The sequence below is a fragment of the Eumetopias jubatus genome, unplaced genomic scaffold (assembly GCF_037043125.1).
Source record: "Eumetopias jubatus isolate StellerSeaLion01/CBP00866 unplaced genomic scaffold, mEumJub1_p1.0 scaffold_6, whole genome shotgun sequence".
Classification (NCBI taxonomy): domain Eukaryota; kingdom Metazoa; phylum Chordata; class Mammalia; order Carnivora; family Otariidae; genus Eumetopias; species Eumetopias jubatus.
In genome coordinates this window covers 139,482,819-139,496,359 of record NW_028274812.1, presented here as the reverse complement: position 1 = coordinate 139,496,359, position 13,541 = coordinate 139,482,819, and the positions used below count along the sequence as shown (strand labels likewise).

Below are 13,541 nucleotides of genomic sequence, written 5' to 3'. Positions count from 1 at the left end.
TGGGATCGTGACCTGAGCTGAAGGCAGACGCCTAAATGACTGAGCCACTCAGGCGCCCCTACAGTCTCTTTGTTAACCAGATCTGTGTTATAAGGTTCTTGTCCTCTTAAAATGTCTTGATGAGACATAGTGTAGCCAGGTAGAAAGGATGAATGTTCTAGAACCAGAAGGACCTAAGTACAAACTCTAGGTCTTTCACTTACAGTATAATCTTGGGAAAGATACCACTTTTGTTAATTTCTGTCTTCTCAGCTGTCATGGTGCAATAATCCTAGAGTAACACTCAACATACACGTGAAAGTAATTGATATAACAGGCATAAATATGACCATTTAACATCCAGTAAGTTCCATGGGGATATACGTATTCATACAACATGCAGTATGGATTTAATAGACTTTGAAAAGGATCTTTATGTAATAATCGTGATTTTTAATTTAATTTTGGCAAAAGCTATCTTGTTACTTTTATTTATGCTTTGAATGGCAAATGTGGACTTGAAAGAGTGCCCTTTGAGGGGAGATCGTGCAATCCCCATCTCCTAGCCAAGTGACATTAGACAAACCATTTACTGTCCTGAATGTGTTTCCTCACTTGTGAAATCAGAGTCAGAAAAGATCATCTCTATGGTGTTCCTGCTCTGAAAACTCTCATTGTCATTTTTCTTTCCTGGGATAAAATACTAATTGCTCCTAACGATAAGGTGTTCAAGTTGAGCTATGCAACAGCTTGTCCACAAATTCAGTTTGATAACACATACTTAGAAAAAAAACCCCACTCCAGGTACACCACTAAGAATCCTTTGTTATTAACTGATTTGAGGTTGGTTACTTATTATCTTCTACTTAGGCTCCCATGTATGTGTTTGATGAGTACATGCTATGTAGTATACGTATCATTTCAAGGGCTGTCAACCAGGTAACTGCCCAAGGGATGTGTAATATTCCACAGCCAGAGCCCAGAGAAAATCCTCAGGGTTAGATATTCCACAAACACTGTGAGGAGTGTGCTTATTTTAATTCTTCCTCTTTCTTTGCCAGACTCTAAACTCTGTCCTCTCACTTGATGCTTTGTCTCCCTAATTTAGAAACAAACACAAACACAAAGGAGCAGAGAGAGAGTAGAATTTGTAACTATGTTCGTGCCTCAACTATCAAAATTGACTTCACAAAATGGGCTTATATTCCTCCATGCCTATCTCTCCCAAGCTTCTCCAAAGCCTTAATATCTGAAATAATTTTATATTTCACATTCCATTTGGATAATTGTTGGATGGTAATGACGTGTCATATGTTTAATGTGTTTTCCAGATTGAAAGTCATTTAAATATCTATATCTTAGGGACAGCAATTTCCAAAGGTGATCACCCTAGTTTAATTTGTTACATTTTACTTGCATCTACTGCAGACAGAAGGAGACACTGGTTTGTAAAATTGGTATTGAAGAGTATAAGTACCATTTTACATGTGCCATTCCTAATTTTCTATCCCAAAATGCATGTGGGCATAGAGATACACACCGCATACATGCTGTGCAGGGTCTATAGATTTTTGATTTGATATTGAAAAAAGCTACACTTTATTAACATCCATAAAGATGTGGAGTCCTCATGAAAATTGAGAAATTAATTGAAAAACTAGCATGATTATCAGTACGTTGAGAGACTGTCTCAATTTCCCATAGGTGACACAATGCCACGGAAAGATTGTGAGTGGGTGGGCAAACAGCTAGAATCTCAATTTCTAATTTGGCAAATTTTGGAAAATTATTTAACCAGGTTAACTGTTCATATTCAAAATGTATAAAAGACAATGTCTCTAAGACAATTGTTAAATGTGGTTAAATGTAAATGGATTGAGCAAAGTGAGTAGTATATGGTAGGTGCTCAATATAGTAAATGAGTTCTTTTCATCCCATGCAATTATTTCTACTTTCTATTTGCTGGTGTAACTCAGCCTGAGATCAATTAGCATGCCCAATTAAAAACTTCATACAAAATCTCCCTATGTTAATGTTATTGTGTCTTCTATATTGAAGACCTAAAGGAAAGAGAAAAAAAAAGTCTTGTTAACAACACTGCCATTTCAATGTTTGCTCCATCAAAAATGATGTCATAATGATTGGGGTGGATTAATTTACAATATGATGTTTGTTAATGCTTTTTGCCACCACCACTAAATCATGTTTGAGAAAACTAGTCAGACATTGTTTTCTAATCATGGGAAAGGGAAATACAATGTTTTAATTATGAGAAATATGAAGTCACCTCCAATAAGTGACTTTGATTCAATGTCACATGACTTGTCATACACATCCACATTCCATTGGCCCAAACAAGTGCTACACACCCACCTAATTCCAAGTGGGTGCAGAAATAGGATTCTACCATGTTCCCCAAAGAAGAGGACTGAAGCATCTGCAAACAATCCTAGTAAGTACAGTGATTCTTGGGTCTTTAGTATGCTTAAAATTATCAGAGAAACTTATTTAAAAGGCAGCTATGTGGTTGGACTCCACTACTAAAGCCTGGAGTGGGCCCAAGAAATAGGTAATTTCAGAAGCCCTCTGCTAATACTGAGGCAGGTGGCCCAAGGACATCACAATGAGGACCGCTTTTATTAAAATTTGAGTTCCCAAAGGACTAAATTCAAAGTTATGTCTTAGAAACTTAAGGATCATCCCAGTTAATTCATCAAGTAACTGTTTCCTGATACAAATGTCTACCACCATCACAAACTCTTAGGCAACACAGGGAAGCAAATAAGGACTCAGTTGGACTGGGTTTGGAGAATTAGCTGCAGAAGCAGATCCTGGAGAAGTCATCTACGAGTGTTTTCAGACTTACTTCATCTTGATAATCACACTATCATGGAGGGAAAACTGGCATTATTTTTATTATATTCCCCATTGCCATATTCTACAGATGAAAAGATTAAGGCCCAGAAAGGTTATGCAATTGCCTGAAGACAGATATTCCACGGTGGGACTGAGATTTTGTCATTTCAAAATGGTATTGGTAAGTGACAAAGAGAAAACCAGAAGTAAATATATTCTACATGTTGAAATGTCTATAATGTACTAGTAGATAGCTAGTCTGAGTTCATCCAGGGGCCATGCCGTATTTCTCACACTTATTCTTATCACAGGATCCAGAACACATGTGGTACTCAATAAACATTTCTTGACTGAAGAACTATATCATTATAATACAAAATATGGATAACAGACCCAGTTGGCTTTTTTTTTAAATGAAGAATGGGCAGTGAATAGTGATCGGTTTCTCTTCTTTTTTGGTAGAACTGAAACAACCAAAGAAATACTATTTTAGTAAAATGTTGATCTCTTTCCATTCTTTTTCCCCCTTGGAAGTTCTCTGAAATGTGTGAACGGAGTTTGTTTACTCCAAATCACATCTTTGTTGCCTTTAAGTATTGGCATGTCTGAATGTTTACCACTCAAATTCAGCATAAAAGTGTTTTCTTTTTTAGGTAAGATCAGGCAAAGAGGTACTGAATGAATAACACTTGATTGGGAATGGTAAATAACCGTGTAATTAAACTGTAAACACTGTGTGTGGTGATTTTAATGTAATTTGAGGACTTGTAAATTACATGGTCATAAAATGGCACTTGGGCTTATGCTTTACAAAAATATCCATGTTTGCATGAGATTAATTAGTGCAGTTTGCATAAAGACATTGACTAAAACACTTTCAGAACATTCTCATTTTTAAGGTTTTCTTATTTATAAGGCCTTCTCAAGTTTTTGTTTTGTTTTGTTTTGTTTCTTCTCTCTGGTCTTTCAGAAATTATTATTGTCCACGGATTTCTGTAGCTGAAAATTGATCTGGACACAGTAAACAGTTGATGGGCTTAAGTTATGCTTATGAATAAATTTTATTTTAGTTCTTGAAATGGGTTGGCCATTTCACAAAATGACTACATGGTTACTTCTTCGGTTCGATTTATAGATGATGTCCCCATGGGGCTTTTTTGCTGTTGGAGTGGTTCATGTGCCTCATTCTGTAAATTGCAGACACCACGCCCTAGGAAAATAGCCATAGTAGAGTGGTCATTAAATGTCCTTCCCCCCAGTGGAAGGTTCTGCCCAGCAAGTGACTTGGGGTGTTCGTGATGGCAACTGTAGGAGACTCAAGATAAGCTTTCCATCCCAGGCAGTCGTTATGCTTTTCCATTTCCGTGAAACTCTTTCACTTTTAAACTCAGAGTCGGGCTACCAGGGTGCTCTTAGGAATTCTCATAGGTTCAGGTCACAGAGAAACAGTGAGAGTGGTGATGATGATGTATAATTTTTATTGATGACCATTTTCCAGATGCTCTGCTAAGTGCTTCATAAGCATTACCTCATTTAATCCTAACAACGATGTTAGTAAGTTGATGTTATTCTCAATTTACATATGAGCAAACTGAAATGTAAAGAGGTTAAGTAAGTTGCCCCAGATCTCACAGCTATGCAGTGACGGGGCTGAAGATCAACCCTGGCTTGTCTGATTCCAAAGTTCTTGCTCTTAACCTCTTAGTGACATTGCTTTAGTAGATCAGGGCTACCAATCCCTTGATACCAGGTATCCAGCCCGGTTTCAGGTCTCTTTGCATTAGATGCTTCACAGCTTAGGCGGATTAATTTTTTAGCCAGAATTTGAGTCAGCTAAGAGACGAGAAGTCATGGCTGCTGAATTGCACATCTCACACATAAAGACGCTAACGTTCCTGATTTGGAGGATAGACACGCAGCTGGTCTATTTGTATCTTACATAGATTTGGGCTCTCTCAGAAGTATTCCAAGCTGTTGTAAGAAGTCTAGTTACTTACCTTTGGGACAGATGGGAGTGGAAGTACATGGCATATGAGATGGTCCAGTATGCCACCACAAACCACCTCCAGAGATCCAGGTTCTATGGAAAGGCTTTCAACAGGAGGGAAAGGCATATGCAGGGGAGTGGTGGCTGGAATGCCTGCTCATATCATACGGGAACATGATCCTAAATTATCGTGTTGTCAGGAAACAAAAGGTAAGGAGAGGAAGTATTGGCCGTGGTCCCTGCTTTGGCATAATGAATATCTGGATATTTCACCAAACCATTCCATTTTTCATCATGATGACTACCTTGAAAGCTGATCTGAAGCAGATATTAATTTCTAAATGCCTGGCTATTGACGCATTGCAAAGAAATATGACATACAGTGCCAGATTTCAATAAACAAAATTAATCACTCAACTCATTAAAGCAAACAATAATTGAACCTAGCCAGGTATGCTTTAAAGGAGAATCAGAGAGCTTAAGCAGGCCTCAGATTTGCCATTTTATCCATGTGTTCAGCATTTTGAACATCATCTAGATGTCAGGCATCATGTTAGTTACTGAAAGCACACACATGAATAAAATATAAACCCAAGTTTCGTCAATAGAGAACTGCATATTGATTTTTGGTTGAGTAGTGACTATTACTCACATAACATATTGCATGGTCATAAATTTCAATAAATTGGGAACAGTATGTGAGCATAATTTTTTAGCACAGGTGGAACTAATTATAGAGGGTTATTTTGATTTGGACAGCAATATTGCCCGCCCTTTCTCTGATCATCAAACTTCTGTACAAGATTCAACATACTTTCACCTCCCACATATTGTTAGTTATTAAGTCCAGCTGCTTCCTTCTCTGCAACACACTTAAAAATACCCTTCTCTTTTTAGGCTTTACAACCACATCCTTTTCCTAGGCTCCACTGACCTCCTTCTATCAAACCAGAGCTGATAAAATAATATCATCATGTGCAAAATTCCAGAGTTTTCTCCAACGTCAGAATTGTGACTATGCCGAACAAGAGTTTTGGTCTTTTTTTTGCTTTTAGTCTATGAACCTGTCACCCCCCCTTTTTTTTTTACTTTAAATTCTGAAGAAACGTATCACTTTTCAATATGGTATAAATACTTAGCTTCTGCTCACTGAAGCAAAATTTTCAAGTATTTGATTCTTTCTCAGATTATTGTACTCCTAGGTAAATTAAATGTCAGTGTGAGGGATAGCTTCACCCACTTCTGTAGCTGGCTTTATTCAATCCAGAGAAGTCATCAGGGAACAGCCGGCCCAGCAAAGTGAGCATGATGAGGTAGGCTTTCTATCACATGCCAAAGCCTTTCCACCAGCATTAAGTCTGGTTTGCAGGCTTTTCTGCCCCCTGTCCAACTAGAAATTCCAAAAAGAAGCTAAAAATATACAATGGATTTCAGACACAGGATTGAGTAAAATCCTATCTCCAGGTATTACATGGAAGAAACCACCCATTTTGGAGAAACCCAAATGAAGCAAATAGTGCCTTCTTGAAAATCTGCATTCATTACACAGTAAAGCTAAGTGTCACAATTTCATGGACTCTTAAAAATTAAAGAGAAAAGTGAAAGGACCAGAAACTTGGAGACCAGATGGGATATAAGAAAAAAATATAGGAAAAGGAAAGAGGAATGCTGCTTCTCCTTAAAATTCTCCCATGGGACTCCCTTTCTGAATTATCATCCCTTTCCTACCACCCTCTCCAACCCACCCACACAAGAGCAGTTGCCAAGTTGGGGAGATCCCAGCTGGTTCTCCATGAAAATCCAGGTAGTGCACCTGCACATTCCAGCCAGACCGAAGTCTGAGCTCAGTTCGGACTTGTTAGCACCAGCGCCAACGCCAGGATCCCTTTGTGTGGGCAGGAGCTCAGATCACATCCAGGTGTGTGTGAGAGATTAGCCCACTGGTAGACCATAAATAGAGCTGCTCATCAATCCTCCGCATCCACCTCCTGCCGCCTCACTCCCAGGGTATGAATTACAGGGGCAGATATATCATCTGTGAAGTTTTCTGGGGTCATTTTTTAAAAAGTTGGGTTTTCAGTGGAACATGGTCTGCCTGGAGCAAAGTTCCTGGACTCACTGCGGCCACAGGCAGCTGCACAAAGGAGCACATGCTGGAAGGAAAGGGCTCCTTGTTCAGAGAGGGACCCAGGGATCCCTGTGAGGCTGCAAGTCCTTCCCCAGGTCACTCTCCAACCTGGTCTCCTTCACGGCTCATTAGTTAGGACCAGAGAGTTTGAAACTAAGTGAATTAGAAAGAGGTAATGGGCCCTCAGTTGGAAATACTCTCAAAGAAAGAAAAAATCCTGATGAAGTAATAAAATCGTTCTCGTATTGCTATTTCCTGAAGAAATGTGAGGGAACATAGACAAGAAAATATCGGAAGTCCCTTCACTGAAAGCCAAAGCAAAAAACACCCAATTTGGGGATATTTTTGGCCAGAAAGAGCCTAATATTTTTTATGCCCCAGTTTGTACATCTATTGCACACATATCTTTGCATAAATGTCAGAATATTGGAGCCTCTACAACTCACCATAAAAAATGCTCAACTGTTAAATCCTGAAGGGTCCTTAGGGTTTACCTCTTCAGGGCTGAAGAAGCTGACAGCCAGAGCTGAAGTGACTTGTATTGGCAGGATATTCTCTTCCTCCAAACACGAGCCCTTGGAACTTTGGTATGAAGAGAAATTCCAAGGTTTGGGAGGAAAGCAGCATGTATTGAAATTGACTTTGTTCAAAACACTTAGCGTAATTCAATGATCCATGAAGGAGAGCCATATCTGGGAACCAAACCAAGTTCCCCCATCAAACAAACTGGAGATGCAATCTGGTCTGTTGACACTAAAGGCATATACCACTTTTTCCACTGTGAGCAAAATTAGACCATTTTTGAAGCAAAATTAGACTCTCAGGCAGCATGATCTAGTCAGAATAGACCCAGATTCTTACCAGCTGCTCCTTGTGTTATTGCCATCCCTGGACCAATAAGAGAGCAGACTGCTGAATTTGAAATGCTCCTTGTCCGTCTCTGGACTGCTATTTTGGCCACTCTGAGGATAGATAGCTGATTTTGAAAACGCTTTACATCAGAACGAATCTCACATTAGTATGCACTTCATGTTCATAACTATGTTACCCAAAGTAGATTTTTAATATTTTATTATAATTAGTACATGTAGCTTTGTGCCCCTCTCAAAGCTAAACTTTTCTTTTATTAACCCCAGCTGTTCTCTGATTCTGCAACAAAACTAACTCATCAGGGGAAGTAACAGACTAATCAACCAGATAATATGTATTGAGCGCTTCTGCTGGTCATGCCAGAGTTGTCCAAAGTCAGGCACAATGGGGCCTCCAAAGCAGCTTTCTTCCACTGCTGCCCCAGTGAGTTCCAAATGAGCTCTCTGAGACCAGATACTGGGTCTTTCCAAGTGCTGGCATCTTGTAGCCACTCAATGAATATCTGATCAATGAATGAAAGATTTGATGGCCAGTTAGAATTAATAGATGAACCTCGAAGTTCACATATTTCCCTCTAGCTCCAAACTTAGATTAGAAATAAGATGGAACATCCAGATGTGCAACATATTCTTCTGCACCCCATTCTGGTCCTCGTTGCTTCTTCCATCTTACCATTTGATGGGTGAAGAAAGACAAAATGGATTTCCTTTATTTCTGTGAGATTATATATCTCCCCTTATTACAGAGATCCTGTACTGGTCCTTGAAGCCTTATTTTTGGACTGTGACACATATCGGAGATCCTCTACCTTCCATTGGCATCGCGGGAACATAGGTTAAGTGTAAAGACCTTGAACTGTCAGTAATTCTTACCCTAGAGTCCATAAATGGGTTTTAGGGAGCACAGGTACTTCTGAAATCTTAAGTGCATTGGTTTTTTTTCTGCAATGAGAACCCATAGCTTCCACTAGATTTACATACACAACATTAAAATCTATTGTCCTGCAAGTTACAGTGTGTGTGATCAACACCAATTCTGTGCCTAGAAGACCACTAGAACCTGCAAAAGAAAATCTAAGACACTCTGTCCTGACACTCTGTGCTTACTGTCTAGCTGGAAACGAGACTAAATTATAAAAACTAGTTCATACACACCACTTTAAAAAGGGAGTCTTCCCTTTATCAAAGAGTCACCAAGCTTCTCTTTACACTGAGATCCTTTAAATCTGGAAGATGATCAAAATTGTAAAAATATTTTCCAGTACACTTCTTAGAAAGCCATCTGATAAAGGCACAATGTTTGTCTTGACCTCTGCCTGATACGTAAGATGCACTGAATAATTTTTTGTTGACCGAATGAATATGACAAAAAGGTGCATCTGCATTTCTATAATTTCTTCCAACACACATGTAAAGTTGCCATTACAAATAAAGTTCTGGGACTCATTTTTGTACTTTCTGCAATGATCTAACATTGAAATAAGGAATTCATCCACTAAATTTTACAATTCTAGATGGGAGTTGTTTGCATTATATGTGATTTTCCAAAATCAATGGTGCTGAGTGTCTGTCTTTCAGTAATTCTGGAATACACATAAAAACAGAAGACAGAAAATAAAAGATAGGGAATTATCAATGATTGAAAAAATATCACTACAGCAGAGAGGGGGTTTGGAAGACATTAGAATGATATCTACTCTAAACAGTGTTGTTCTGTTGTTTAAAAATATCTACAATACATTGAAACTAGGTTTTTAGCACTCCACTAAACTCAAGTCTAATTTTGAATGTCACAATAAAGATACAGAAACCAGAGAGCCAACATAAAGCAAGTCAGGAAAATGTTAAATTTTTCAAAGCCCAAACAATAAAGAATAAGGGTTTATTGGGCCAGAAGAAGAAAAGTGAATAGGAAATTAATAACAAATCTTCAAATATATCAAGATTCTCACTTAGAGATCAGTGCAAGGCTACTCTCCACCTCCAACAATCAGAAAAGAATAGATGGGTGAAATAGCAGAATGAGGAAATGAGATGAGACATACATAAGGATTATTAGACTTTGGGGTATCTCCTGAAAGACCCCATCATAAAGGAAACTGGACTAGTTCCCTTTTTAAAGCATGTAAGAAACCAGACCCAATATTAGCAAGACTGAATTGGTGATCTCTTGTCTCTTCCTTCATCCCAGTGGGTTTTTAATCTAAAAGAAACAAACAAGGAGTAAAATTCTCTCTGGTAAATGTAGATTTTTTTTTCTTGGCCTCACCGCTGTGTTCCTTCAGAATACATGGCAAGAGTTGAAAGCATTTAATACAAAAACAATCTACTGGTCACTCAAAGAGAGATCCCATATGCATCAGCAGTGAAAACCTGATTTCTGATTTCTAAACTGTGGCCCAAATAGCTTATCTGGTTTTCTGTGTGTGTGATCGTTGCATTTCCAAGATTAGAGGTTCACTGCAGCAAAAGGCAATTAATTGAATGATGAGTCTGTGCTAATGTGCCTGCATGTGTGGACAGCAGAGATAACTTAATATGCATCTAATGTCACTATTAATTTATTTATCATCTCCTCCCTTTAATTTTTGAAATACAGTGATTTCTTAAGCAATGGCCAAACGCTCGAGAAAATATTTTCTAACAGTTTTATGAAAGAACAAGCTAATTATACCTAAAACTATTTAACCAGTTAGAGTAACTTCATTCAATATACTACAAGCCTTTTAATGCACTCTTGTCACTTAAGGATCGGATTTGCAATTGTTCCCTTGTATATTTTGTCAAATGCTTTTTCTGCATCGATTGAGAGGATTATGATCCTCTGGTTCTTGTCTTTTCTTTTATTAATGTGTTCTATCACACTGATTGATTTGAGGATGTTGAACCACCCTTGCATCCCAGTAATAAATCCCACCTGGTCGTGATGGATAATCCTTTTAACATACTGTTGGATCCTATTGGCTAGGATCTTGTTGAGAATTTTGGCATCCATATTCCTCAGGGATATTGGTCTGTAATTCTCCTTTTTGATGGGGTCTTTGCCTGGTTTGGGGATCAAGGCAATGCTGGCCTCATAGAACAAATTTGGAAGTTTTCCTTCTGTTTCTATTTTTTCAAACAGCTTCAGGAGAATAGGTATTATTTCTTCTTTAAACATTTGGTAGAATTCCCCTGGGAATCGATCAGGCTCTAGACTTGTTTTTTGGGAAGGTTTTGATCACTGCTTCAATTTTGTTACTGGTTATTGGTCTATTCAGATTGTTAATTTCTTTCTGATTCAGTATTATAGGTTTCCTGGAAGGCATCCATTTCTTCCAGGTTGCTTAATTTATTGGCATATAGTTGTTGATAATAATTTCTAATAATTGTTCCTATTTCCTTGGTGTTAGTCGTGATCTCTCCCCTTTCATTCATAATTTTATTAATTTGGGTCCTTTCTCTTTTTTGTTTGTTTGTTTGTTTGTTTGTTTTGGATAAGGCTGGCCTGTGGTTTATCAATCTTGTTAATTCTTTCAAAGAACCAGCTTCTAGTTTCGTTGATCTGCTCTACTGTATTTCTGGTTTCTAATTCATTGATCTCTGCTCTATTCTTTATTATTTCTCCTCTCCTGCTAGGTTCAGGTTTTATTTGCTGTTCTTTCTCCAGTTCCTTTAGGTGTAAGTTTAGCTTGTGTATTCGGGACTTTTCCTACTTTTTTGAGTGAGGCTTGGATGGCTATCTATTTCCCCCTTAGGACCACCTTTGCAGTATCCCATAGGTTTGGGACCACTGTGCTTTCATTCTCATTCGTTTCCATGAATTTCCTGGTTGACCCATTCTTTCTCTTTTTTTTTTTTTTTTTGCACTCATAATTGGAGTATTTTTTATTTTATGTACAATGAGTTGACATTGAAGTGGGTATCCTGGTTATCTGCAGTTAACGTAGGTTATCTTGGATGACCAATTCAAGGAAGTTCACTTAATCCAACTTAATGAAGCCTATATCCTTCGCGTACTGACGGAAACACTAGCGGCACATATTGCGGCCGTATTTCCGGATCAGACCGTGCCGGTTTGAGCAGACGCGGCAAGAACGAGAACCCTGGCCACATTTCCTCGGATGGCTCCAGTACAGCTGCTGGTGACCCATCTTGCTCTCTCGGATGCAACGAGGCAAAAGGAAAGAAGTCTGGTTGACCCATTCTTTAGCAGGATGGTCTTTAGCTTCCAAGTGGTTGAATTCCTTCCAAATTTTTTCTTGTGATTGAGTTCCAGTTTCAAAGCATTGTGGTCTGAAACTATGCAGGGAATAATCTCAATCTTTTGGTATCGGTTGAGACCTGATTTGTGACCCAGTATGTGGTCTATTCTGGACAGAGTTCCATGTGTGCTCAAGAAGAATGAGTATTCTGTTGTTCCAGGGTGGAATGTTCTGTAAATATCTATGAAGTCCATCTGGTCAGTGTGTCATTCAAAGCTCTTGTTTCTTTGTTGATCTTCTGCTTAAATGATCTGTCTATTGCTGAGAGTGGAGTGTTGAGGTCTCCTATTATTAAAGTATTACTATCAATATTCTCTTTATTTTGGTTAACAGTTGGCTTATGTAGTTGGTTTATATAAAGTTCATTTACAATCTATTTGTCTATGTATTTCTTTTTAAAGATTTTATTTATTTATTTAGAGTGCACAAATGCAGGGGGGAGGAACAAAGGGAGAGAGAGAATCTCCAGCAGACTCCCCACTGAGTACGGAGCCCAACTTGGGGCTTGATCTCAGGACCCTGAGACCACGACCTGAGACCAAATCGCTAGTAGGATGCTTAACTGGCTGAGCCACCCAGGCGTCCCATTTACGGTCCATTTATGTTAGTCCATTTGCCACTACAACCATATCTTGTCTTTTGAATTTAAAGCAAGGTGCGAATTTCACAGAATTTAGCATTGAGAGCCCTTGTTATGCAAGATGTTTAAACCAGCCTCACCATGCATGTAAAACTATCTCACCTTTAAATTCTGAAAAAAAGGAAAATGAACATACAGGATGAAGATACACACCCTGGTTACGAGCAGCAGTTCCAATTGCTCTATCCATAAGATAGAGAGACATGGATCACAATAATTTTTCTTAGGTTTAAGAATAAAAGGCCTACCAGAGTCATGTGATTACCAAACTCCATAGTCCCTTGGTGAGGAGCATACATAGCAGTCTTGGCCAACACTTCATCCTGTATGTTCCTGCCAATTGTAATAGACGTACTTGCCATTCTCCTACCTCCTACTCCTGGTCTCACAAGAGAGAGAGACAGTGGAGAAGGTGTGAAAGCGCTTCTCCTCTTGGCTAAGGAAACCAAACTTTAGACATTGTTTCCTCTTCCAAGGTCACTGCTATTATTATTCCTTGCTATTCCTGACTTGGAAGATTAAAATTATATTGTTTTTCCAATTTGGGTGCCAGTAAAGTGTGTGGCCTCTGTAACCCAAAAATAAATTTTCTAAAAACGTTTTCTTTACTTATCTATTTTCTACATTATGACTCTTCATTTTTTTATCTAAAGGAAGTGACTTTAGATTTAACATAATTGCATTTAACTCATATTGATCATGTAATGTAAGCCTAGCACTTTCTTATTTCTTCAGGAGATGAAGAAAATTGTTAAAAAACAAATTCTAGTCTCATGGAGAATTATGTTAAGTCCCACATTAAAAAAAAAAATTAATAGTGGTGCCTGGGTGGCTCAGT

At 38.4% G+C, this 13,541-nt stretch overlaps 1 pseudogene; it reads right to left on the bottom strand.

Annotated features, from left to right (window-relative positions):
* Positions 1–11,655: 11,655 nt before the first annotated feature.
* On the bottom strand, positions 11,656–11,984 carry LOC114212578 (small ribosomal subunit protein uS14 pseudogene; annotated as a pseudogene).
* Between the last annotated feature and the right edge of the window lie 1,557 nt (positions 11,985–13,541).